Raw genomic sequence first — 27113 nt, 5'->3', positions numbered from 1 at the left:
CAAAACAGTGATGTCCTACTAAAACATCCTTTTGTGTTATTGTTAGAGCCAGAGTGAAGGGGCTGAGTCACCCGGTAAGCCACCTGTTAAATCATGATGTTTCAAACTCTATCTACCTTCAGGATATATTTAAGAGTGGGCTGTTCATTAGTCATAACTAAAAATATGTGGTACTGAAATGTAAAGTAAAAGGCACGTATTCTCTATAACTGATACTTATTACTCAGCTCTTACTCTAAGTTTCCAAGTCTATTTAGAAGTTTAGACAGCCTTGCTGTCATTTGGGAGAGATGCATTTGCAAATAAGCATTTTTGTCCCATAGAGGCAATATTATTAGGGATGTTTTCTTTGCAATCAATAGGAGACATTAAGTACTTTGTATCAAACTATTCAAATGGCACTTTGATACAAGCCTCAACACATTCAAACTTGCAAAATGGTTTCTCTGATATTATTTTTGACTTTTGCTGAATATTAAAGATAAAAGTGTTACTAACATATAGCATACATGTGTCATATGTATTATAATATATGTATTGTGTGTGTGGTGTGTGTAATTTTCAGTCTTGGGATAAATTAGGTCCTTTTAAAACTTGATACTATAAATCTTGATATAAAAAACTTGGTATAAAAATTAAACTTGATATAAAAATGGTGGAGGGAAAACCAATTTGACTACAAAACAGCCAACCACATACAATAAGACAAAATACATATTAAAAACTGGAAAAAATATTTGCAAGTTGAGTACATGTATTAAATACTATTAATATATGAATGATCTTAGAAATCAATGAAAATGGTAAATTTTTCAATGGAAAAATTATCACAGGCCATAAATCATTTATTGAAAAGGGGATGATATATCAACCCATATTGAATTGGCAAGTATTGATAATTTCAGTATTGCCAAGAATATGGAGAAATAGTCACTTTTGCACAATGTTGATATAATTAGGAAGAGAAAACATTTTTGAGGAGAGTACAGCAATATGAGTCAAAATTTAAAATGTGTATATTTTTATTTATTTAGCAGTTTAATTAGGGGAATTTATCTGGCAGAAATAATCAGGCATGTGTTCAAATACCTATGTACAAGGATGCTAATAAAAATATTGTTTATAACAGTAAAAAAAAAGGCACTAATCTAAATATCAACAGTAGGGAATTTGATAACAATATCTACTATATTTGGATGGTGGGCCAGCCTGTAACCTTTAAAAAATTTGCTATAGACATATGCTTATGGATTTTGAAAGCTCTCATAATAGATTTTTACTAAAAAAAACCTGGCTACCAATATCAGTAGCAACATGAAATTAACCAGGTTATATACATATGTGAATCTGTGTATGTGTATGTGTGTGGTATGTGTGTTTGTATGCATACCATCAGTTTGTTTGTTAATGGTAGTTTGTTAATGGCAGTGGAAGAACCAAATAAGGTTTTAGTTCTCATGGAGTGTTCTACAGAGGGAAGTTTAAGTGTAAACAACTAAGCATACAAATTAACAAGATACACTCAGAGTTGATGGTTGTTCTGAGGAAAAGAAAGGAATAATTTCTGCGTTAGGGGAAATGATGGTACTTAAAAAAGGAACTCTGGAAAGATGTCTTTTAAGTAATAATGTTTGAACTGAGACCTAAATGAAAAGAAGGAGCTTGTTGTAAGAGGATTGAGGAATCTAGCCTTCTAAGAAGAGGGAACAGCAAAGACAAGGATTCTCTGACCACGATAGGTTTGTAGGGCTCAAGCAGAAAGAAGCCCTAAGTGATACAGAGATTTGAGCAAAAAATCTTGTTCTCTCACTTGAGAGAGTGTGAGAAAAAAATCTTTACTACGCTGTATGTTACCCAATTTGAATTTAAATAAATAAATTAAAAAAGAAAGATTCTGTCTGCTTCTCTCTCCCTCTGGCCCTCCCCCACTTGACACACATACTCTCTCTAAAATAAAAAATTTAAAAAATAATCTGAGACCCTAGCAGTCCAATGAATCCAGTTAGGAGTCTTTTAAAAAAGTGTATTTTAATCTTAGTGCATGTATGAGTTAAGCAGGACTAAATTTTACAGATACAAAAAATTAATGAAATAATTTTATTTTTAAAATTCCCTTGCCTTGAAAAGTAAAAAATTCAAATAGAATTGTTATTGCCTTCCTAAAACAAGAGTATTTCACCTTCCCCTTCCCTAAGTTTAATTTAAGAGTGAATCAGGTTCACTGAATCACAGCTAATTGTGAAGCTTTCAGAATTAGCAGAAATCTTCCATTAAGGGCCCGGTGATTATGTTTATTAGTATTTGTGGCCTGATTTGTTATTAGGTAAAGAATGCTATTACAGTGTAATCTCATGCATTTTAACAGCTGTGTTATTCCTAATCATTTGAAGGAAGCTGTAAACTGAGTCTCTTACATTAATAGAGATTCCCTAAACACAGTAGATAGTAATCCATTTTATTTTAAGGCATTTCACAGAAATTGGTGGCACTATGTAATTAGTTTAATGTTACTGAATGCCACTATTGCTTTATATTAACTCAGCTAAATAAAATATTAGTTGTAATTTTTGTACAAGTAATGATTTTATTAAAATAACCAGAAAACTTTTTATATGAGGGTCATTGACTTAAAAGTAATTTTTAAAGGTACCTTCCTTAATTTTACAGTAATTAATGAAAATGGGTCTCAAAATATCTAGTTTAGGTTTCATAAATAGATATTGACTATTTGAAGTCATTTTTAACTTAATTCTTAAGTTATGTTATCATTGTACTTTTATGTTTCTTTAAAATTAAAAATATAAAGGTAATCACCATAAATATATAATCGTTACACATTTCTACCTGATGTTTATCTTTAGCTTTAACATGTATAAAGTGCTATTAGAAATCAATAGATTCAGGGGCGCCTGGGTGGCACAGTCGGTTAAGCGTCCGACTTCAATCCAGGTCACGATCTCGCGGTCCCTGAGTTCGAGCCCCGCGTCGGGGTCTGTGCTGCCAGCTCAGAGCCTGGAGCCTGTTTCAGATTCTGTGTCTCCCTCTCTCTGACCCTCCCCCATTCATGCTCTGTCTCTCTCTGTCTCAAAAAAAAAAATAAACATTAAAAAAATTTTTTAAAAAAAAGAAATCAATAGATTCAAAGGAGGGGATACATGGATTGGAAAAATTAAACATATTTGTATGTTAATTTTCTAGGGTTCTGGAAATAAGAAAAGTAACATAATAAAGAGCCTCATTAAAAAAATAAAGGTGGTTATGAAATTTCCCATCAGTATAGGACACCTTAGATGTTTTTAGGTTTAATTAAAATTATAAAATACAGTTTCCCTAGGTAAAACTACATTAAAAATGCTCAATGCTTCCCCACATGTATTACAGATTACTACCGTGTTTTATAATGCTAAACTTTTATGGTTTTCATTTAAGGCACATATTATTTAGAGAGGATTTTATGGGCTCAGTGTTGAGTAATCTCTAATCTTCTAAATTGGTCTTATCCATTCCTGGAGAATAGTATTAACTTGTTTTATAAACGTCTTAGAACAGCACAGTCCAATAGAAACAGCTGGACATGTAGTTTAAAATTTTCTGGAAGTCACATTTAAAAACAAAAATAGGTGAAATAATATTAATAATATATTTTATTTAAATCAGCATGTGGCAGTAGCCACGTTTCAGGTGCTCAGATGCCACCTGTGGCTAACAGCTCCAAATCTGGTCAAAGAAGCTTTAGAACATGCATTGATCTAGGACTTAAAAGAGTCCCTGTAGACTGTAGTTTCTCCAAAAGAGAAAGAGTGTTTCAATTAGCAAAGATGGTTATAGTGGTAGAAGGCTAAATGACTGATTAAATAATTTTGTATCATGACAGCAACTAAATGTATCACTTTGCCTTGGATTTTTGCCTTTTTACCTTTTAGTGGGATGTTATGACTCCGAGTGAACAGTCTTCTATGCTGCAAGAACTTGTATTAATTCACTGAGATGTTCTCAACCCTTGACCTGGACTGCTTTGCATTCCGTATTCCTCAGACACCCTGTTCCCTGCCCCCACTCCCCAGACCTATGACTTTGAACAGGTCATTCATTCTTTCTATCTGGAATAAGCTACTGTCATTTTATGGAAAATCAAAACTCTACTTACCTTTGACGCTTGGCTCCAATGCTTTGTAAACTGTAAAATTGTAAATTTGTAAATTGGCTCCAGTGCCTCGTAAATCCATCTTAGAATCCACTAGATAGAATTCATTGACCTCTCAATAGTGGGGCCTCCATAACATTGTATTATGTTTTCTATACTGCTTGTTGCACTGTGTATATAGATTTGACATTCGTCTCATTATCTTCCTTCCCTTTCTCTCCAACTGGATTATGCACGCTCTGTGAGTACACACCATATCTTATTCATCTCAGCCAACCTGAATTCAGCTAGAGGATAGACACAACATAGGCCCCTAATAAATGTTTATATATTATATTTAAATTGCTATCTCAAAGTATTGTACACCACAATTCTGAATTTTTCTTGTAAGTTATCTATATAGTTATTAAAATTCCTCAAGGCACATGAAGCTTGTATGTGCACATTTATATGTAATTTGAATCTGCTACATAGTGGGATCTACTTTTGTCCTTGATTTCATCTCATTTCATTGGTGCTCACCTTTTGAAGGGCCGTGGACATTTAAGGTTGCTCTCATCAAAGAGACCCATTTGTTATCATTAAGTTTTATTAAATATTTTACAGCTATTTGTGACATCATGAAGTCATTTCATGTATCCTTTAACCGTTGCTTTGTGTTTTTAAAACTTAGGTCCTCAAGAATGTAAACATTTTTAGAGAGTAATGACTATTTTTATTTTTATTCAACTCTCCCCATAACACCAAGCAGTTTTCTGGGAATAGTGTAGGTACTAGGTTCAGTAAAATCTTCTTGATGAACCCACAATATTCCTGCATAACAATTATGTGTAATATTGAGAGGTTACTATATATCAATATAGTTAATTTTTTTAATATTGTATAATTTATAATAAACCCGACTTAATTATTTAAGTGTATGTTGAATGCCTGTTTCATACTTGAGTTTATTCATTCAGCTTGTTGAGTGCAACAAATTAGAGTGCAGAAACTGTATTAGACACTGAGCATGCATTAAAGAAAACAAGAGACAAGAGCCCACCCTTGTGTGTTTTACAGTATAATGAGAAGTACACATGGCAAATAAATAAGCAAATACATATAAATGAATTCTTCTTAATTCAATGAAGGAATGAATGGTTGAGGAACAGAAAAAAAAAACAAGAGGAATACATATAGATGCAGTGGAGAGGGACTCTACAAATAGAGGACATTTAAACTGGGGCTTGAGTGGGGTCCCTGGATGGCTCAGTCGGTACAGCATGAGACTCTCGATCTCAGGGTCATGAGTTCAAGCCCCATGTTGGGTGTAGAGTTTACCAAACTGGGGCTTGAGTGATTCGTAAATCATTGCTGTGTGAAGGTGGGAGAAAGAGGATTCCCAGGAGAGGAAACAGCCTTTGTAAGAGCACAGTGCATATTGGAATTTAAAAACTGGCCAATGCAGCTAGGACCCTGTGAGCCAGTGGGAGTGGCATGGGATGAAGATGGAGGAAGAGGCAAGGCACAGGATTAAGCAGAGATTTGCAGGCTATGCTAAGGAATTGGGTTTTACTCAAGGTTTTTAGCAATGAAGGACACGACTCATATTGAACAGAAACTAGTGGAGGAGAGCAAGAGGACGAATGGAATAAGATTAGGGGCACATTATAGGAATTCTTATGATAGAAGCTGGTGGCTTGGGCTAGAGTTGTCACAATGGTGACAAAGAGAAGATGACATATTGTGCACCGGTTTACAGAAAATTTATCAAGAGATTGTAGATGAGGATTGAGGAAGGGTGAAGAATCAAAAATGACTAACAATTTTTCTGCTTTGCAACTTGTGGATGTTAGAATTTTTTTTAATGAGCTGGCAGAGAAAACACAATAAGAGGGTTGTTAAAAATAGTTTTTAGGAATGGATAGAAGATGGCAGAGGTGGACCCTGAGTTTATCCCATCCCACACTTACAACTAGGTATCATCCACATGCAAGTCAATAAACTGGAGAGTGATCCAAAGACTGACAGAACAAACTCACAACTAAATGTAAAGAAGCAGCTGCATCTGGAAGGTTGAGAAGATCAGAGAGGCAGAGGGAGTCTGCTTGTAGGAGGAAGGCAGCTTTGCATGTAGAGAGGGCAGAGAAGCAAGCCCTTGAGGGCCTAGGTTGCTCAATGATATATTTTGGTTTCTTTCTCTTTATTCTTTGCATACTTGTTAGTGGTTTTTCATATGTGGTTACCGTTAGGTTTGTACATAACATCTTCTGCATATAGCAGTCTATATTAAGGTGATAGTCATTTAAGTTTGAACCCATTCTTTACTTCTTTCCTCCCCACATTTTAGGTATATGTTATTATATATTACATTCTTTTTTGTGAGTTTTCTCGATGGATTTTTTACAGAAATATTCATTTTTACTGCTTTGATGTTTCCTACATCTATACTGTCACTATTGGTCTCTCCTTTCTACTCGAAGAGTCCCCTTTAATATTTATTGCAGAGCTGTTTTAGTGGTAATAGATGCCTTTCAATGTTTTGTTTTTGTTTTCTTTTTCTCTGGGAAACTCTTCACTTCTTCTATTTTGAGTGATAGCCTTGCTGGATCGAGTTGGCTGCATATTTTTCCCATTTAGCACTTTGATTATATCATGCCACTCCCTTCTGGCTTGCAAAGTTTCTGTCAGAAAATCTCCTCTTAGACTTATGGGTTTTCCCATGTAAGCTACTGACTACTTTGGTCTTGTTGATTTGAAAATTTTTTATCATTATATTTTGCAAATTTAATTACAGTATGTCTTGGTGTGGGTCTGCTTTTGTTGCTTTTGATAGTTGCTCTCTGTGCCTCCTGGTTCCGGATATCTGTCTCCTTCCCCAAATTAAGGAAATTTTCATCCTTTATTTCTTCAAATAACTGCCTACCCCCTTTTCTCTCTTTTCTTCTTCTTCTGAAACTTCTGTAATATCAATGTTATTATATATGCTGGAGTCACTGATTTCCCTAAGTCTATCCTTATTCTACAGAATTCTCTTCTTACTCTTTCATTTGCAATAATTCCTTTGTCTTCTCATTTTGTCTGTCTCTCTGTGTCTGTTTCTAAGTATTAAGAAAGTCAGCTGTGTCTTCTTGAAAGTAATGACTTTATGAAGAAGAGATCCTGGAGTGTCCTGCAGTGCAGTGTCTCCTATTCACCAAAACCTAGCAATTCAGGAGAACATCCTATGTGTGTTGCTTACACCCTGCTGTTATGTCTAAGTCACTTTTCCTTTTGGTTCAGTCATTTGTACTGACTCTGCCTCTTGTGGGCTGTGCTTGCTCTCTGTGGTGTTATTGGGACCCAGGCAGGACAGCTTTGAGGGGGTGTGCTTGCTGGGGAACTCGAGAGTGGGGCAGCAGTGTTAGCAAAATTTGTGCTGGTCCCCTAGTATTTGCCGGATTCCCCCAAACCCTGAAGTGGTTAGGGGCTACATACCAAGGTAGTTGGGGGTGGGAGCCTGGTTGCATTGCACAATGATGACTGAGTGTGGTTGGGTCTAGTGCCTGAGGGTGGCTGAGGATGCACAGCTGGGCATGGCATGTCAGATGGGTGCAGTGCACAGTGGCAGCTGTGTGACCCAGTGGCTGGGCGGGGTGCGTGCCCAGCTTTAATAAGATTTGCTTGGAGTCCAGGGCTGAAGCTATCAGACTTGGAGTATGCAAGTCCTCATGAAAATCAGTGGGGATGGCACACTGCTAGTGGGTTGGGTAGCAAGTGTCTGTGCAGTCCCATCTCTCATAGGTGTCTCTGTTCTTATGCTGGGGGAAAGGGTAGGAAAATGGCCCCTGTCAGGTCCCTCATTTTTGGAGAAGTCCCTCAACTTGCTCTGAAGCTAGCAGGAACAGATCTGTCTTCCATTTACCCATGGTGTTGTGTACACTGCCATTTTTATGTTGCTTTCCTGTGTAGGCTGCTATCTCTTTAAGGGTAGCAACCTTCTATCACTAGCTCTCCCAACTTGCCTGGTGCTGAGTCAGCTGACTTTTAAAGCTCCAGGCTCCAAGTTCCACTGATTCTACAACTCACAGAATTCAGCCCCTCTAGTTTTCAAAGTTAAATATTATGTGATACATCACATCAATAAAAGAAAGGATAGAAACCATATGGTCATTTCAACAGATGCAGAACAAGTATTTGACAAAGTACAATACCCATTCATGATAAATACCCTCAACAAAGTAGGTTTAGAGAGAACATACATAATGAAGGCCACTATGAAAAACCCACAATGAACATTATGCTCAGTGGTGAAAAACTGACAGCTTTTCCCCCTAAGGTCAGGAACAAGATAAGGATATCCACTGTCACCACTTTTATTCAACATACGACTAGAAGTCCTAGCTCCAGGTATAAGACAACAAAAGGAAATAACAGGAGTCCAAATCGATAAGGAGTAAGTAGAACTTTTAGTATTTGCAAAGACGCGATACTATATATAGAAAACCCAAAAGACTCCACTGAACACTGGCTAGAAATGATAAATTCAGTAAATTCTCAGGATACAAAATCAATGTGCAGAAATCTGTTACATTTCTATGCACCAGTAATGAAGCAGCAGAAAGAGAAATTAAGAAAACAATCCTATTTACAATTGAACCCAAAATAATAAGATACCTAGGAATGAACCTAACCAAAGAGGTGAAAGACCTATACTCTGAAAACTATAAAACACTGATGAAAGAAATGGAATACAACACAAAGAAATTGAAAGACATTCCATGCTCAGGGATTAGAATTACAAATATTGTTAAAATGTCTATACTACCCAAAGCAATCTACACATTTAATGTGATCCCTATCAAAACATCACCAGCATTTTTCACAGAACTAGAACAAACAATCCTAAAATTTGTATGGAACCATGAAAGACCCTGAATAGCCGAAGCAATCCTGAAAAATAAGGCACAGCCAGACATATCACAACTCTTGACTTCAAGTTATATTGTAAAAGTTATAAAAGTTATATTATGTAGCAATAATCAAAACACTATGGTAGTGGGGCGCCTGGGTGGCGCAGTCGGTTAAGCGTCCGACTTCAACCAGGTCACAATCTCGTGGTCCGTGAGTTCGAGCCCCGCATCAGGCTCTGGGCTGACGGCTCAGAGCCTGGAGCCTGTTTCCGATTCTGTGTCTCCCTCTCTCTCTGCCCCTCCCCGTTCATGCTCTGTCTCTCTCTGTCCCAAAAAAATAAATAAACGTTGAAAAAAAAATTCAAAACACTATGGTAGTGCCACAAAAATAGACACAGAGACCAAAAGAACAAAATAGAAAACCCAGAAATATATCCACAATTATATGGTCAATTAATCTTCAAGAAAGCATGTAAGAATATCCAATGGGACAAAGACAGTCTCTTCCACAAACGGTGTTGGAAAAACTGGACAGCCACATGCAAAATAGTGATACTGGACCACTTTCTTACACCATAAACAAAAATGAGTCAAAACGGATTAAAGGTCTAAATGTGAGACAGGAAACCATAAAAATCCCAGAAAAGAACACCGGCAGTAACTTCTTTGACATTGTCCGTAGCCTCTTCTTTCTACATGTCTCCTGAGGCAAGGGAAACAAAAGTAAAAATAAGCTATTAAGACTACATCAAAATAAAAGGCTTCTTCTGCAAAGCAAAGGAAACAATCAACAAAACTAAAAGGTAGCCTTATGGAAAGGGAGAAGATATTTTCAAATGACATATACAATAAAGGGTTAGTATTCAAAATATATAAAGAACTTGTAAAACTCAACACCCAAAAAACAAATAAACCAGTTAAAATGGGTGGAAGAGATGAACAGGCATTCTCCAAAGAAGAATGTGGCCAACAGACACATTAACAGATGCTCATCATCACTTACCACCAGGGAAATAAAAATCAAAACTACAGTGCAATATCATCTAACACCTGTCAGATTGGCTACCATCAACAACACAAGAAACAACAGGTATTGGTGAGGATGTGGGGAAAAAGGAACCTTGTGCACTGTTGGTGGGAATGCAAACTGTTGCAGCCACTGTGGAAAACAGTATGGCGGTTCCTCAAAAAGTTAAAGATAGAACTACCTTATGATCCAGAGGTCACACTACTGGGTATTTACCCAAAGAATATAATAACACTCATTCAGAGAGATCAATGCACCCTTATGTTTATAGCAGCATTATTTATAATTGCCAACATATGGAAGCCAAGATATGGAAGCAGCCCAAGTGTCCATTGATTTATGAATTGATGAAGAAAAGATTATATATAAATAGAATCTTATTCAGCCATAAAAAAAGAGTGAAATCTTGCCATTTGCAATGACATGGGTGGAGCTAGAGAGTATAATGCTAAGCAAAGTAAGTCAGAGAAAGACAACTACCATATGATTTCACTCATATGTGGAATTTATGAAAGAAAACCAACAAGCAAAGGGGAAAAATAAGAGATAGATAGTGGGGGTGGGGAGAGAGAGAGAGAGAGAGAGAGAGAGAGAGAGAGAGAGAGAGATCAATAAACAGACTCTTAATTATAGAGCACAAACTGATGTGCTCAGAGAAGAGGAGGGTGGGGGATGGGTTTAAATAGGTGATGGGGATTATGTCATGATGAGCACAGGGTTATGTATAGAAGTGTTGAATTACTATTTTCTATACCTGAAATTAACATAACACAGTATGTTAACTAACTGGAATTAAAAAAAAACTTAAATAACAAGAAAAGGAAAAAAAATAGACTTAAGTTTGAGGTGTCTGGGACATGCCCAGTAAAATGTCAAATAGGCATATTGTTTCAAATATCTGGAGTTCAGAGGAACCTTTGCGGGCAAAATGCACAAATGTGGAATTCATTGACACACATAGATAGCCTTTAAAGCATGGAACTGGATAGAGACCCCTGGGGGGAAAAAGTGTAGAGAAGAAGAGGTGAGGGTTCGAACCAAACCCTGGGGAATACCTGTCTGAGGTCAGGCTGCCAGAACAAATGCCATAGGCAGGCTGTTTATTTATTGCTCTATAATTTCTTTTTTTCAGAGCAAAATGGTGCTTTTATTGTAGCATGGGGACATTTACTTCTTACAGTTCTGGAGATTGGGAGTCCAAGATCAAGGTACTAGCAGATTTTGTGCTTGGTGAAGACCCTCTTCCTGCTTTTGGATGGCTGCCTTTTTCCTGTATCCTCACACGGAGGAAATAGGGACAGCTCTGTGTCTCCTTTTTATAAGCGCAGGAGTCCCATCATGGAACTTCACTCTCAGGACCTGATCTTAACCTAATCTTGTCCACAAAGCTCCACTTCATAATACTAGCACACTGTGGGGAGGGGGGTGGAGGGCTTCAACATATGAATTCTGGGGAGATGCAGACATTCAGTCCATGACAACTTTTGTTTGAGAAGAATACACCAGGGAAGTAGGATTAAAACTCAGATATTGTAGTGTATTTGGAGCCTTGCCCTCCCCCCAAAAATCTTTTTGTGGCTTCCTGCGGCACTTTGGATAAAACCCAAGATTTTTAGTGTGTTCTATAAATCTCAATGTTTTAAAAAAGGATGCGAACACCTCCAGGAGATGCCACTGACATAGTAAAATGTATTTAAATAATTGGGTGATGTCAACAAGATTGGCTTTCCAGGAGTGGTGGTATTTGAAGGCAGATGGGAGTTGTACTCATTGCATGCTATCATGCAATACAGTGAAGGGAACTAGTGGAGACAACGTTAAAAATTTGGCTATCAATGGCAAGAAAGAGAGTAGTAGCTGGGAAAGAAAATGGACTGGGAAAAGATACATTTAGCCTGGGACATGCTATAGCACTTTTGCATATTGAAGGGGTGTGTGTGTAGAATTACATCAACTTGCAAAATCTGGGCTAGAGTATGGCACTAGACAAGAGTAGTCACAGTACCATTTGTGGTGGGGGTGGGTCTCAGAGAAAGAAGCTACACTCCGGGTGTTTGCCAGCTGCCCTATTTTTCTTATTCATCTCCAGCAACCAGCTGCTAAGAAGCAAGTGATAGGAAATGCCTGCTTACATCCCACGTTTTCTCTCACTTTCTCAAGTTTCCAGTCTGCTGTTCTTTCTCTTTCTTTCCTTACTTATCCAACTCTTGTTAATCTAAGCTTCTAGCCACTGTCTTTTTTATTCTTTTTACCTTGCCATAAAAACTAAGTTTATTTTTATGAAGTTAACTGAAATCAGAAAAAGTACAGTTCAGGGTTTATCAGAACAGTTATGTGACTGATAAAGTGAAGCCTAAATAATACACCTCTAGTTTTAATTGAGATCTTTTATTATTATTATTATTATTTTGCAAAAAAAAAGAACAGGAGAATGGTAGAATATTAGGCAGTGACTGATATTTACTTACTGATCACTGACTATGCTTCATAAAGTGTTTACATGTTTTATGTGACATGTGCTATATACACTTCACAATAATCCATTTAGTTACCTATCATTTTTGTCCTTGTTTAATAGATAAAGAGGTTAAGTAACTAAGATAATGCATTTTGCAAGTTTTTGGAGCCAGGACTTGAACCCAAATAGTCTGAAAGAGAGCCTAGGCTCTAACCCCCTAAATCTTGCTGCCTGGAAATGGTGTGGATGAAGTAACAGTGCCAGCATTACGTAGCTCCTTCAAGATGTTATTCTTCTGAATCCCTCAAAATGCATGGATCAGTTTGACCCATACCCCGAAAGGAGGGCACCGTGTCTCTACCAACACCTACAAGTAGTAGTATTAGCAAATCTATGACAGTCACATTTGGTAAGAGATGACCTTTGTTACATGATGACTGAATGCCAGGCACTGTGCCAAGAATTCTACTTGGAGCATTTCATTTAATCTGCCCAACAGTCCTGTGCAGGGCTCTCACGATGGTCTTCATCTCACAGATGAGGGAAGTGAGATTCAGAGTGGGGTAATTTGCCACCTTGCCCATAAGTGCTGGAAGACACAATATTACCATAGAATCTAGGCTATCAATCTCAAAATCTTGAACACTTTTACTTGTTCAAAATTCTTGATGAGTTTACCCAACTCTCCATAGCAGTCTCTGCTTTATCTTCCAGATTTTTTTTTTTTCACTCCAATTTGGGAACAACTTGTAGATAACATTTTATTGATTTTTAAAGTACAAAAAATATAGGAAATTCATATTTTGAGCATTCTCAGTGAAATTTATTTCCATTCAAATTTTTTTCACTCAATTTTTTTTTTTCCAACGTTTATTTATTTTTGGGACAGAGAGAGACAGAGCATGAACGGGGGAGGGGCAGAGAGAGAGGGAGACACAGAATCGGAAACAGGCTCCAGGCTCTGAGCCATCAGCCCAGAGCCCGACGCGGGGCTCGAACTCACGGACCGCGAGATCGTGACCTGGCTGAAGTCGGACGCTTAACCCACTGTGCCACCCAGGCGCCCCTTCACTCAATTTTTATATCCAACGAATTTATTTAAATTTTATGTTTCTTTTCTTTTCTTTTTTCTTTCTTTCTTTCTTTCTTTCTTTCTTTCTTTCTTTCTTTCTCTCTTTCTCTTCTTGGTTGATATTGGTAATTGTTCTCTGAAATACTTCTGTGGTAAATTTTAACCATCACTTACTTTTTATATCATTCTGAACACTGAATGAAATTGAAATGTAAATTCAAACATAATGCACAATGCCAGAAGTGAAACTAGTAATCTTTTACATGGTGACATAAAATTGTTTTGAAACACATGTTCCAAAACCATATGCTGTGGAATGTGCCAAAAAAAACAAAAAAAACAAAAAAAACAAAACCTTTGTACAGAAAAAGTTTTCAGGTTCTATATATTTTTCTTATAAGCTCATCATTTATGTTTTCACAAGCTATGATAAATTTTATATTTAACAGAAGAAAACATTTTTAAAAAGCATAAGAACAGGAATTTTACCTTTTTTAAATTTGAAAGCAATAGACATATATTGAGTCAAAATTTGTCCTTAACAATTGTAATTTTTAAAAATATTTTCATTTACATGTCAAGTGCAATTTTGTTGCCCTTGTGGTTAGATAGGCTTACTGTGCTTTCTGAGTTAACTGTGGTCCCCAGAGAATAGCCCCAAAAAGCCAAATGATTTTATGTAACAAGGTCAGACTTAGCATTTATGGCAAAGAAAAAAAAATCCATTTTTTTGGTCATTTTGGCCCTTACCTGGGGACTTCATTGGCAGCACTGAACAACTCCTTAAACACAGTGGCGCCCCAGAGAGGGTGCAAAAGATATTACTTTCCTAAGATACAAGCCACTCCCAAAGATCAGGGTCAGTAGGATCCTACCCCCAAATGGAAAACAACTCACATTTCTGTCCAGCCATAATTTTGTGGTCCTCAACCTGAGAGTTGTCAAAAAATTTCTCAGGAGACAAAACAAGTCGAACAAGAGGTCAAAGCTGTTCAGGAAAGAGAAAGGATCCACAACCAATGAATACTTGAAAGCCTGAAAGCAAATTCAGGGGTCACAATTTAAAGAGAAGTTATATCTATATCTATTTCTATATGTCTATATCTACATCTATATATTTATAACTATATTTATCTATCTGTATCTACATCATCTATTATCTATATCTATGGTGGGTTTTTTGTTTTGTTTTGTTTTGTTTTGTTTTTGTTTTTGTTTTTGCCAGCCAATCTGAATTTGGAAAGGAAAAGGGAACATAAAATTTCACCTTCCTCTCTCAACCAGGCACACAGATAGCTATCTAGGAGAACTGGCTTTGGTAAGAATTCTTACCCTTTGCCAGCTTCTGCCATTTTTCCCAGAATCTAGTCTGCAGACTCTGGAATGAGCAGATCTCATCCTAGTAATGATAAACTGTAGCCTAGGAAAAATAATTACCCTTTATCCTTTATGGTGAGTTTTTGGCTGAGACCCCTTTTTCTGTAGGGCAGCTCATAAATGGATGAGCTCATAAATTACAGGCCTCTGTAATTCAAGACTATCTTTGATAAGTTTAACCTGCTCGTTCAGCCTCGAAGTAGAATTTTACTCACCTGAGGTTTTGCACTCGACCCAGCGCAGCTTTAAGTCGTACCAAGAATGATTGTAGACCAGAACGACTCTGGACCTGGTTTGGTTTCTGAGTGGGACCCAATTTGACCCTGGACAGGATCTGGTTTCTAAGCCGGAAGTAATTCAACGCCGGACCTGGTCTGGTTTCTATGCAGACTCCTGGATCTGGTCCAGTTTGTAAGCCAGTTCCTGCCTGAACTTGGACCGGTCCCGTTTCTTTGTAGGACCCAGACCAACCCTGAACCCAGTCTGGTTCTAAGTCAGACCCGTCCAGGCCCAGTTGGTTTCACGATCCAGTCCAGAAAAAGAAATTCTCAGAGTCTGAAAGTTCATAACGCAAAGCTGCAGAGGATCCGAGAAGGACTTAGGACCCCTTGAGGCAGTGAGAAAGCAGTGAGCTCAAGAGGCTCAACAGGTACCCATCCATGTCTGGTTGCTCCTTGCTCCAGGAGCTTGGGAGGCGGGGAGATCGGGGGTCTCCTTTGATTTTGTCTTTCGACACTAAGAACTGTTAAGATATAAACCGAGGCATATTATACATTTTAAGAGTTTACTTGAGCAAACATTGATTCAAATTGGGCAGCATCCAATCTAATTTATAGGAAGGAGCTCTGAGGAGCAGTACAAAATTAAAGACTCTTATAGAAGGAAGGGAGTAGGAACAAAGAGGTTATACTAGGCAAAAAAGTGAGTTCTTTACTTCAAAGTTACTTTTGTTTTAGGGGATTATAAGGGTCTGCCATGAATATTACCTAACTAGTGCTGATCGGGAGATTCCTGATTGACTGGTTTAAGTAAGATTTCATTTCTGGGAGAAGTCTTGGTTCAGTATTGACATAGGGTTTAGCATAAGCAAATCCATTTTGGGCCTGTTGTCTTTTTTTTTTTTTTTTTAATAAAGGATATAATCTCCAACAATAAGATACAACAAAAATCTTGAAAAAACAGGAAAAAAATATTTATCTGAGGAATACAGCTAAGAAGAGACTAGATAGAATGATAATGGGATCTTTAAATTTGTACATGCCCTCTCCACTACCTTCCAAACCAGTGTTTTACCAAATGTTATAGGATTGATTTCACATGCCTAGCACCATTATTAGTTCCCTGTTTTATTCTTCGATGACTCCTTATCTATAGTCTATACACAGCCTGTACACCTCAGATTTTACCCATCCTACAAAAACCAACATCCTTTGCTAGAAATGCAGATTTTTATTCCTATACCCACGGAATCAGAAACTTTTGGATAAGATGTAGAATCTGTATTTCTGTATTTCACATCTGGAAAGATGGGCACAGAATTTGAGACTTACTTAAGAGGTAAAATTAGAAGGCCTGGGTGATGTGATGGAGAAAGGAATCATCCAGGGGTTCTACAAAGTCTGATCTGGGTGATGAATGGTGGCATTATTAATTGAGGTGGGAGGGTCAGTTGAGAAGAAAAGATGAAGACTTCAGTTTGGATACATTACATTTGAGATTTCTCAGTGACAATACGCCACAGGACAGATAAAGTTTCAGGAATCATCAGTACGCTATTGCTGGTAATTATTTCCCTATAAATGGATGAGATCCTCCAGGGGAATCACAGAGTAAGAAGACAGATGGGTCAAGGATTTAATTTTGAGGGACACTAGTTTCAGGTAGAGACAGGCATGAAAGAATCTGAGGAGTGGTCATTGGGTATAGGGTTAGAACTAGGAGAAAGTCCAATATTTTCATGGAAGCAAGTTTCTTAGGTTAAAATTTCAAGGAGTGAAGATTCAACCATGTTATAGTCGTGTGGACATCTAATAAGAATTTTATTTACGGGCGCCTTCGTGGCTAAGTCAGTCAAGGGTCTGACTTCGGCTCAGGTCATGATCTCATGTCTCGTGGGTTTGAGCCCCACGTCAGGCTCTGTGCTGACAGCTCAGAGCCTGGGGCCTGCTTCAAGTTCTCGTCTCACTCTCTTTCTTTGCCCCTCCCCCACTCAGACTCTGTCTCTCTCTTTCAAAAGTAAAATAAACATTAAAAATTAAAAAAAATTATTTAGACATACGTAAAGATCATTGTTCCTTTGGCAAGATAAAATTCAGTAGAATTTGTAGAAGCAGAAACAGGTTTGGTATTGAATAATTGAAGATATAGGAAGCTAATATACCTTTGCTTCTTCTAAAAGATGGACTAAAAGGCAGGAAAGACAGGAAGATGCCTAGAGGATGGTTCAGGGCTAAGAAATGTATATTAAGATACAATAATTAATATCATTTAATGTTGTAAGACAATTACAAAGGATAGTGATAAAAACCACTAAAGGTATTCTTTTATCTTTATGGAATCATCTTAGAATCCAATAATTTGTTTCTTTTTACATTTTGTAATTGGATTACACTTAATCTACTTGATTCTAATGATCAAGGGAGAAGCTAACTTTTGTTTTAGGGAGTTTACAATAATTTTTATGTTTCTATATTCTGGATAAGGGCTTACATGACTACTATGAACAAAGTAATTTTACCACTACACAATTTTTGACCCATAAAATGTTTATGATAAATGTTGGGGAAAAAATTTTAAAACAAGAAGGAAATATCTATTCAAAAATTAGTGTTTACACAATCTTAAAATCATTTAAAAATAAAGTAATTTTTATGTAGATTATATTTATTTATTTATATTAAAAATGTTAATGTTTATTTATTTGTGGGAGAGAGTGAGCATGAGCAGGGGAGAGGCAGAGAGAGGGAGACACAGTATCTGAAGCAGGCTCCAGGCCCTGAGCTGTCAGCACAGAGTCCAACACAGGGCTCAAACCCACAAACTGCGAGATCATGACCTGGGCTGAAGTCAAATGCTCAACCAGCTGAGCCACCCAGGTGACCCTTATTTATATTTTTTAAATAAAATGTTTCATATAATGTATACCAGAGTAGGGTCTGCTCAATCCTAGCAGATTTAAAAAAATTTTAATATTTATTTATTTTGAGAGAGAGAGAGAGAGCGAATGCAAGCATGAGTGAGGGAAGGGCAGAGAATCCCAATCAGGCTCCATGCTATCTTCACAGAGCCTGAAATGGGGCCATCACATGAACTGTGAGATCAGATCTCAGCCAGAATCAAGAGTTGGATGCTTAACCAACTGAGCCACCCAGGTGCTCCAACCCTATCAGATTTTTAAACTGCTACTGAAGCAAATCAAATACAAGTCAAATTGATCCTGTTTTATCTTTTATTAATGTTTGAGGATATGGGTAGTTAATTTGCCCATTAAAAAAGGTTTCTACTCTATATATCATCTTTAGTGATTTCTTTTAATTTCTTGAATCCTATCATGTTTTATTTCTGAAGTCTTTATGTTGTTTTATAGTAGATCTATAATCTGATTATATCCTTTGATAGTAGAATACTGATTTAAAGGCTTTTCTGAGTTGGAAGAAATAAGTTTGTTTTCAGAGTTACTCATGGATAGCAAATATCTTAGCTTTCCCAGTATTTATAGTAAAGTCCCTTTTGCTCAAGTGCATTTATTATGATACATGGGAATTACCATGGAACATGCAACAAATAACTTAGATCCAGTCTACTTAAAGCTGCTACTTTAAAGAAGAAATGGAATGAATCTTCTTTTCCACTAATGGAAATATGTTTCCACTAACAGTGTGTGTGTGTAACATATTTACATTTGTCTGTGTATATGAAAATGTGTGCGCATGATTGTGTATGTAAAAGCCTATGTGTATATATGTGAGTATATGTATATGTATAAATATATATGTATATATACGAAGATATATGTGTGTAGAAATATATATGCCTATATGAAAATATATGTATATATAAAATATGGCTTATTTAAAAATGTCATTAAACAAATTTATCTGAATAGGATTATTCTTATCACATTGGTTATAGTATTCTGTATTGCAAATTCCAAACACCATAGATGAAGGTACTTAAAAATTAATTTCACATACTTCCTTGATTGATCATTGTAACCTAATTTGAATTAAAATAGTATATTCATCCAGTCATTCAATCTCACTTACTGAGTACCTGTAGACACTGACCCAGATACCTGTAAAGTGACCAGTGAACAAAACAAAGCCTTGGCCATGAGGAAACGTGCTGAATAGTGAGACAATGTGAGAGCATTTGTAACATTCTGGAAGTTTTTCTATTGATTGATTTTCATTTTACTGAGGACAACCCATGTTCTCTTGCGGTTTCTAGGTTACTGTTATTACCAAAAAGTGTAAATTATCCTCTTCTGAATAACGTAAATCTAAATCCAATAGTGTGATATAATTATGTATAGATTTTTCAGTTGAAGTGGCCTTAAAACTCGTCATAATTATAAATCCAACTTATTTAATTTATCCTCTTTTCCTTTCCTTCCCCAGACTAATTAAATATCTCTTCCTAGTCTGAGCTGAGAATTGTTGTAAGGGGAAAGAATTGTAACTAGAGTAAATAATTGTATTTTGTGAATCAGTTTTTAACTAATTTAGCATAATTTTCTGTAACTTACCATATGGTATAACATTTAGTGACTCCAAATAGCCTTAAGGTTTTAAAAATGATTTACTGAGAAATTTTCTGATAACTTTCTGATAAGACCTCCAAAGTGAGAGAGAGGAAAAGATTGTCTTCCTTTCTATGTTTAATTCATTACACAATTAAAACATATTCATTAGAGAAAATTTAGAAATTCAAGGGACAGTCCACATTTTCTATGTAAGCCTGCCACTTCTGTATTAGGTAATGTCTGTCTGTGATTCATTTTAACCACAAAAAATTATTCTAGATTCACAATAAATCCACATTTAAGATTAAAATCTTTTACTTTCACAGGCAAACAGTATCTTGCTTCTCAAAAGAAACAATCTAATTGAAAAGCTGGAACGTTATTTCCTTTTAAGTATATGAGGTTTAAGGCTAAAAGAATATCTTTTCATCTTGTGTAGAAAAACATAGCAGGAGATCAAATAGGTCAAGACTAATTAGATCCTATTTTAATAGGTTAACTTTTTTATTGTCTGTTTTCCAAAAAGTGTCCAAAACATTTTTAATTCCTTTTCTGAGAGAATTGAAAACATGATATGGCTTGAGAAATTGCTTGTTCAAAAGTAAGCTTCAAAGAAGTGAAAGCACAGTAATGTGTGTTAACACAAAAAGTTTTGCTGAAGCTGAGAAATGCAAGAAGACTTGAAGAGATCCTGCTTAATTTTAGGTCTCACTAAACCTGAAAAATATCGTGAGATCTATTAACCCTGCCTTATGCCTCTGCTTCATAAGAGAAGCTTGGTTATTTCATGATTTTGTAAGTCAAATATTCAGGGTTTCAGTATGCCAATATTTAAATATGTCAGTCTTTTTTCCTTTTCATTCAGTCACATTGTCTCCTGATGAAATTATGTCACCACGTCCTCATGATTGGATGAGATGCAGAGCCTGGAGGCCACAAACCTGGTAAAATTGAAAGGCCAGACTTTTTTTTTTTACTCTGTCAGTATGTAATTCAGAATTTAAAACAAAATACATCAAAACAATATTGCGTGACTAAGCCTGCAGCTGCTTTTGCTGCCTGTGCTGCTACCAGCTAACACTTGTTTTCGGTTGCTATGCACAGTCATTTACCCTCCCTACCGCCCTGTGAGACAGGTACTATTACAGAAGTTTTATATGTGAGACAGGAAAGCACAGGGATATTAAGTAACTAACCTAAGGTTCCATATCTGGTTAGATTGAAACCCAGGGATTCTGGCTCGAAAGCTCTTATTCCCTAATTACACTGTCCAACGCCACATACTAACACTACCACCAAACTATATGACACAGAACCACAAGACATTGAAATTAGATTATCTTCCTAGTCTATTTTCTCGGTGCAGACTTCTGGATAAATTTGTCTCACATTTTGGGGGACCCTGCTTGTTCAGACAATTACATAATAGTCCTGGAAATAAGGAATGAGGTCAAGGAGTTGCCTAAGGAAATGAGTTGGGGATATAAAATGCAAAACCATTTAGAAGAAGTGGGAATCGATGGTGATCATTTGAGCAGGAAGATAAGGGTTTTTAGGAAAATGTTTTTAAAATGTTTCTGGCTGGTGTGTGTGTGTGTGTGTGTGTGTGTGTGTGTGTGTGTGCGTGCGCGCGCGTGCAGAAGAGGCCGGATCATTGTAAATGCTCATATAAAGGAGAATTCTTTATAAGGAATTTTAGTGTCGTTTGTACTTTATAGTGCTTCCTCAAAAGGATGTTTTTAAACTGCCTTATTTATTACTAAAGCACTAGGTAGAAATGAATTGGATGGATATGCTCATATTTTTATTAGATGGTCAGACATTGAATGAGGAGTATTTTTAATCTCTGTTGTAAAATATCTCAGGTTAAAAATAAAGTATGAGTCATCTGCTCTGATGGTATATTCAGTAGCTAAAATCACAGTGCTTTTAAAACATTCTGCTGTGTCAATTTGACTAAGTTGTTCATACATAATTGAAAAGAAACTGCTTTTTCTTTATAAGATTCCGTATTGTAACTGATAGTTACAAGGCTTTGAGGTATCAAAACTCAACCTTGTAGTAATCATCACCAAAAAAACTCTTTTTCTTAGAAATTTAAGAATCTTTAAGTATTCAGAAATGGTCAAGACAATGGAAATGTGTTTGGAAGAAGGCATATTGTGAGTTATGCATACTTTTTTATGATTCATAGTGATAAGTATCAATGATGCAGCTAATCAATTGATCACTGAGTGTTTTTCCCCCAAACATTGCTCTGATTTTAAAAATATAATTACAGTTGTACAGATGCATAAAAAATAGAAGAATGCTTATTTTTTCTGGATTTATTAGTATAAAAAGTTTAATCTTGTGCAGTGTTTTTGTTTTATAAGAGCACTTATATGGAGAATATATAAAATTGAATGATAAAGTAGAAATTATGAATATTGGGTTTACTTGCTGTATTAGCTATCTAGTCTTTTGTAAACAATTACACAGTTTTGTAAGCCTCAAAACTTAGTGGCTTAAAACAACAGCATTTATTGCCTCACGGTGTCTGTGGATAGAGGTTTGGTGCAGTTTAGCTGGGTCCTCAGACCCAAGGTCTCCCCTGAAGCTGCAATCAAAATATTAGCCAGGGCTGCAGAAATGTCATGCTCAAGTGAGGGGGAAACTGCTTCTCAGTTCACTTGCATGAGCTTGGCAAGCTTCAGTCCCCAGCTGGTTGTTGGCACGAGATGTTTGTTTCTTGTCACATTGACCTCCCCACAGGGATGCTCACAATGTGGCAGCTTCCTCTAGAGGGTTCTGAGAAAGAAAGAGAGAGAGGTATCACAATTTTTTCAAAACCTAACCTAACCTCAGAAGTGACATCCCATTTTTTTAAATCACATTTTCACTAGGTCCAGCTTACATTCAAGGGGAAGGGATTACACAAGGGCATGAATTCCAGAACATGAAATCATTGAGAGCCATTTTAGAGTCTTTCTACCACAGTGTCCAAAGACATACTAAACAATATTGTGGAAGGGGTGCCTGGGTGGCTCAGTTGGTTAAGCATCTGACTGTTAGTTTTGGCTCCGGTTATGATCTCACGGTTGGTGAGTTTGAGCCCTGTGTCTGACTCTGTGCTGACAGCATGGGACCTGCTTGGGATTTTCTGTCTTCCTCTCTCTCTGCTACTCCTTCTCACTCTCTCTCTCTCTCTCTCTCTCTCTCTCTCTCTCTCTCTCTTAGAATAAATAAATAAGCTTAAAAAAACCCCTAATGGGGCGCCTGGGTGGCGCAGTCGGTTAAGCGTCTGACTTCAGCTCAGGTCACGATCTCGCGGTCCGTGAGTTCGAGCCCCGCGTCAGGCTCTGGGCTGATGGCTCAGAGCCTGGAGCCTGTTTCCGATTCTGTGTCTCCCTCTCTCTCTGCCCCTCCCCCGTTCATGCCCTGTCTCTCTCTGTCCCAAAAATAAATAAACGTTGAAAAAAAAATTAAAAAAAAAAAAAAAAAAAAAAACCCTAATATTGTAGAAGAAGGGAGGTGTATCTTTTTTTCTTCTCTTTCCCTTTTTGATAACTTTCTTCCTTACGGAATTCTCTCCTTGGGTCTGAAATGACTTGTTTCTTCTCTACGACTGATTAAAGTTTGTTTTGAGCTATGATCCACCAGTAGGTACTTGTTGAAGTAATCTTATTTTGTGTTCAAGATGCTTAGCAAATGCAGCGTAGACAGTAAAAGAATGAGTAACGTAATGTACTTCCTCCCAATGAGTTTGTGCTGGAAGTACTTAAGATGGGTTAGAATATGTTGAAATGATTCACTTAGTGTTAGTGACTAATTCCAATAATGAGTTATCTTTTAATTATGTCTTAGGTTTCAGTGCCTTAGAATAGGAGAATAATGAGTAATGGGACCTAAAGGGGAATCCTCTTTGGTAGAGGCTTTAAGAACACCTTGCTTCCACTGCACAGACAACTGTATACTCCAAGCATCCTTCCTTGAATTTGGGGTTTTTGAATTGACATATTTATCAAGAGATTATAGAACATGGAGAGGTGTAGATAAATCTCTGCTAAGGAAATTAAAATTTTATACAAAAAGAAAACAGAATGTATGACAATTTGTACCTGAAAAAAATATAATGGAAGGTCAGTGGATGAAGAGGTCACTTCTGGCTGGGTTGGTCAGAAAGTGTTGTTTGTTTTGAATCTGAGATATCCTTACAGTTCCTGTGATACAGGCTAAGCCTACTCTGGCTTATATTTTTAATATCCCCTTACGGTAGGTTGAATAGCAAACCTCCAAAGGTATTCACCTCTTAATTCCCAGAACCTGTGAATATGTCACCTTATGTGGTAAAAGGGACATTTCAAGTATGTTTAGGATCTTGAGATGAGGAGATGGTTCTGAATTATTTGGATGAGTTCCTGTAATCATTAACAGGCCTTATAAGAGGGGGGCAAGAGGATTAGAATCAGAAAAAGGAGATGTAAAGGTAGAACAGAGATTGGAGTTCTGCTCTCTGAAGTTGGAAAGTGGGGCCATGGAACAGGGAATGCAGATGGCCTTTAGAATCTGGAAAAGGCAAGAAAGAGTTCTCCCCAAAGTCTCCAGAAGAAACGCAGCCCTGCCAACACCTTGATTTTTAGACTTCTGACCTCCAGAATTGTAAGAGAATAAATGTGTGTTGTGTTAAGCCACTAAATTGTACTAATTTGTTACAGCAACAATAAGAAATCAATACACTTCTTATTCCCTGAAATTCCACTTCTCCATCCCTAGGCTAAGTTACTTAACCCTTCTAGGAAGTCTCTTGGGTCAACTACCTCTCAGCATGTACTCCCACCTGTGTAGCCCAAATATGGTCTTCAGGATTGTGTGTGTGTGTGTGTGTGTGTGTGTGTGTGTGTGTGTGTGTGTGTGTTGGGGTAAGTGAATAAGAAATAGGGGGCCACCTGGGTGGCTCAGTCGGTTAAGCATCTGACTCTTGATTTCGGCTCAGGTCATGATCTCATGGTTCATGAGTTTGAATCCCTCATTGAGCTCTGCGCTGACAGTGTGGAGCCTCCTCGGGATTCTCTCTCTCTCTCTCTCTCTCTCTCTCTCTCTCTCTGCCTCATCTGTGCACTGTCTTTGTAATAAATAAACTGAAAACAAAAATCAAAGAAATAGGGATGTGCTTTAGTGCCCATGTCTGAAGTTGCCACACATCCTGAAGGCAAAGATACTGCATTGTGCATGAAGAAGATTACGAATGTCGGTGAAGATATGCAAACATTGGAACCCTGTACGCTGTTGGTAGGAATGCAAAATGGTGCAACTGCTATCAAAAACAGTATGGAGGTTCCTCAAAAAATTCAAAACAGAACTACCATGTGATCTACCAGTCTCACTTCTGGATATTTATCCAATTAAGAATTAAAATTAGGATCTTGAAACGATTTTGGAGTAGCACAATTTACATAGAAATGTGGAAAAATTTTAAATAGATAAGTGGATAAAGAAAATGTATGTTTACACATGTGCATATATACACATATACTGTGCACACACACATTAACACATATGTATATACAATGAAATACTATATGGCTTTAAAAAAGAAGGAAATCCTGCCAAATGCAACAATATGAATGAAGCTTGAGCCTTTATGCTAAGTGAAATAAGCCAGTCACAGAAGGACTGATTCTGCATGATTCACTTATATGAGGTCTCTATAATAGTCAAAGTCATGGAAACAGAGAATAGTGGTTTCCAGGGACTCTGGAAAGGAGGAAATGGGGGATTGCTAATCAACAAGTACAAATTTTCAGTTATGCAAAATGAGTAAGTTCCAGGGACTTGTGTAACATATGCCTATAGTTAATATATACTTAAAATTTTAAGGGGTTAGATCCCATGTTAAATGTTTTCATTATAGTAGAATATATGTATAGAAAGATTTTCTTACCCAATATACCAATAATGCCCCCCTTAAGACAAGATGCCTGTGAATTTTGGCAGAAACTTTTTTTTTTTAATGGTATACAAGCATGGCCTGGTGTAGCTCCTTGCTTGAGGATGTGGGAATATTTGTCACCATAACATTGTTTCTGGTTTTGGGCCAAACTAAAATTGAGACAGTTTTTAACTTTAATATTGGGTTATACATAGCCACTGCATTATGCATTCAGGATTCACAATCCAGTTTTGGGGATGCTGGAGGCAAAGAAATAAAGACTGATGTACCATTACAAAATAACTGTAGGCAGTTTTTAGTATACATGTACTGTGTTACCTGAAACCAGTGGGTGTCAGAACCAGAGAGTGGTGTCCTTGCTTTATACAGTAGCTGAGTTACCACAGAGCCATGCAAAGTCAGGACATGGTTCTTATATCTACCAGTTTCAGCTAACACTGTGCCATGCAAAATGGAGGATTGTCTGCATTTTCTGTCTAGGTGGCTTTAAGCAAGAGAAATATTCATACTTCTTTGTTATTGCACTAATCCCAGGAGACTTAGTGTTCTGTTCACTTTGGAATTCTTAACCTGGCTGTGTGGCTCAGTTGAATGTTCTGTTACATCTGAGAAGAATAATTAATAGTGAAAAATATATTCCAGAAATATGAAGGAAAAGAAAGATCTGAATACAAAATATTTTAAATCATAGTAAATCAAAGCATATTATAAATGTGAAGCTTGGCTTTATTTATTTATTTATTTATTTATTTATTTATTTAGGGAATCTGATCAAATGAATAGAAGAAAACAAGGCTGTCTATAGAGCATAAACTGATTATAGAACATTCCGTCATTGACTCTTTAAGTCTTCAAGTTAGACGACTCTTGCATTATATTGTAATCTCAATTAATTTAACAGCATAACATCAATGCATTTTATGTTCTCATTTCAGTGAGTTCATTTCCTTTCATTTAATAGTATTTTGAGAATATGATATAGATATTGTAAACATTGATTCATATCAAAATTTTGGTAGCATCAGTTGAAATGGAGCTGCCCAGAAGAAAAGTAGAGAAATCATATGTTTTAATTGCTATTTCTAGTTACCATTCTAATCATCATTCATCATTTCAAAAGCAGAAAAAATAGGAAATGAATTTGAAATTTACTTCTTATGATTTAGAACTTGGTAATTTTTTTTTCCTGCCAAAGTAAATAGCAATGAAAAGGGAATTTGTCTGCATATCCCTTAGATTCAGATTAGACTCCATTCTGAAAATTTTGCATATCTGATTTTTTTAATGTTTTTATTTATTTTTGAGACAGAGAGAGACAGAGCTTGAGCAGGGGAGGGGCAGAGAGACAGGGAGATACAGAATCCGAAGCAGGCTTCAAGCTCTGAGCTCTCAGCACCGAGCCTGACGCGGGGCTCGAACTCACAGACTTTGAGATCATGACCTGAGCCGAAGTTGGACGCCCAACTGACTGAGCCACCCAGGTGCCCT

The 27113-nt window shown here is 36.8% G+C and overlaps 1 protein-coding gene across 8 annotated transcripts in view; it reads left to right on the top strand.

Annotated features, from left to right (window-relative positions):
* PPFIA2 (PTPRF interacting protein alpha 2) overlaps nucleotides 1-27113 on the top strand; it is a 477511-nt gene that overhangs the window by 43460 nt on the left and 406938 nt on the right. The window contains exon 1 of one of the 8 annotated variants that reach the window (XM_047868605.1): nucleotides 15329-15598. The exons of the other annotated variants lie outside the window; for them this stretch is intronic. The gene's annotated coding sequence lies outside the window, so the exon portion shown is untranslated. Of the gene's footprint in view, nucleotides 1-15328; nucleotides 15599-27113 lie in introns of those variants that run through there. 8 annotated transcript variants of the gene reach the window in all.

This window comes from Prionailurus viverrinus, chromosome B4 (genome assembly GCF_022837055.1).
Source record: "Prionailurus viverrinus isolate Anna chromosome B4, UM_Priviv_1.0, whole genome shotgun sequence".
NCBI classification, from domain to species: Eukaryota; Metazoa; Chordata; class Mammalia; order Carnivora; family Felidae; genus Prionailurus; species Prionailurus viverrinus.
This window is presented reverse-complemented; position numbering and strand designations above follow the sequence as displayed.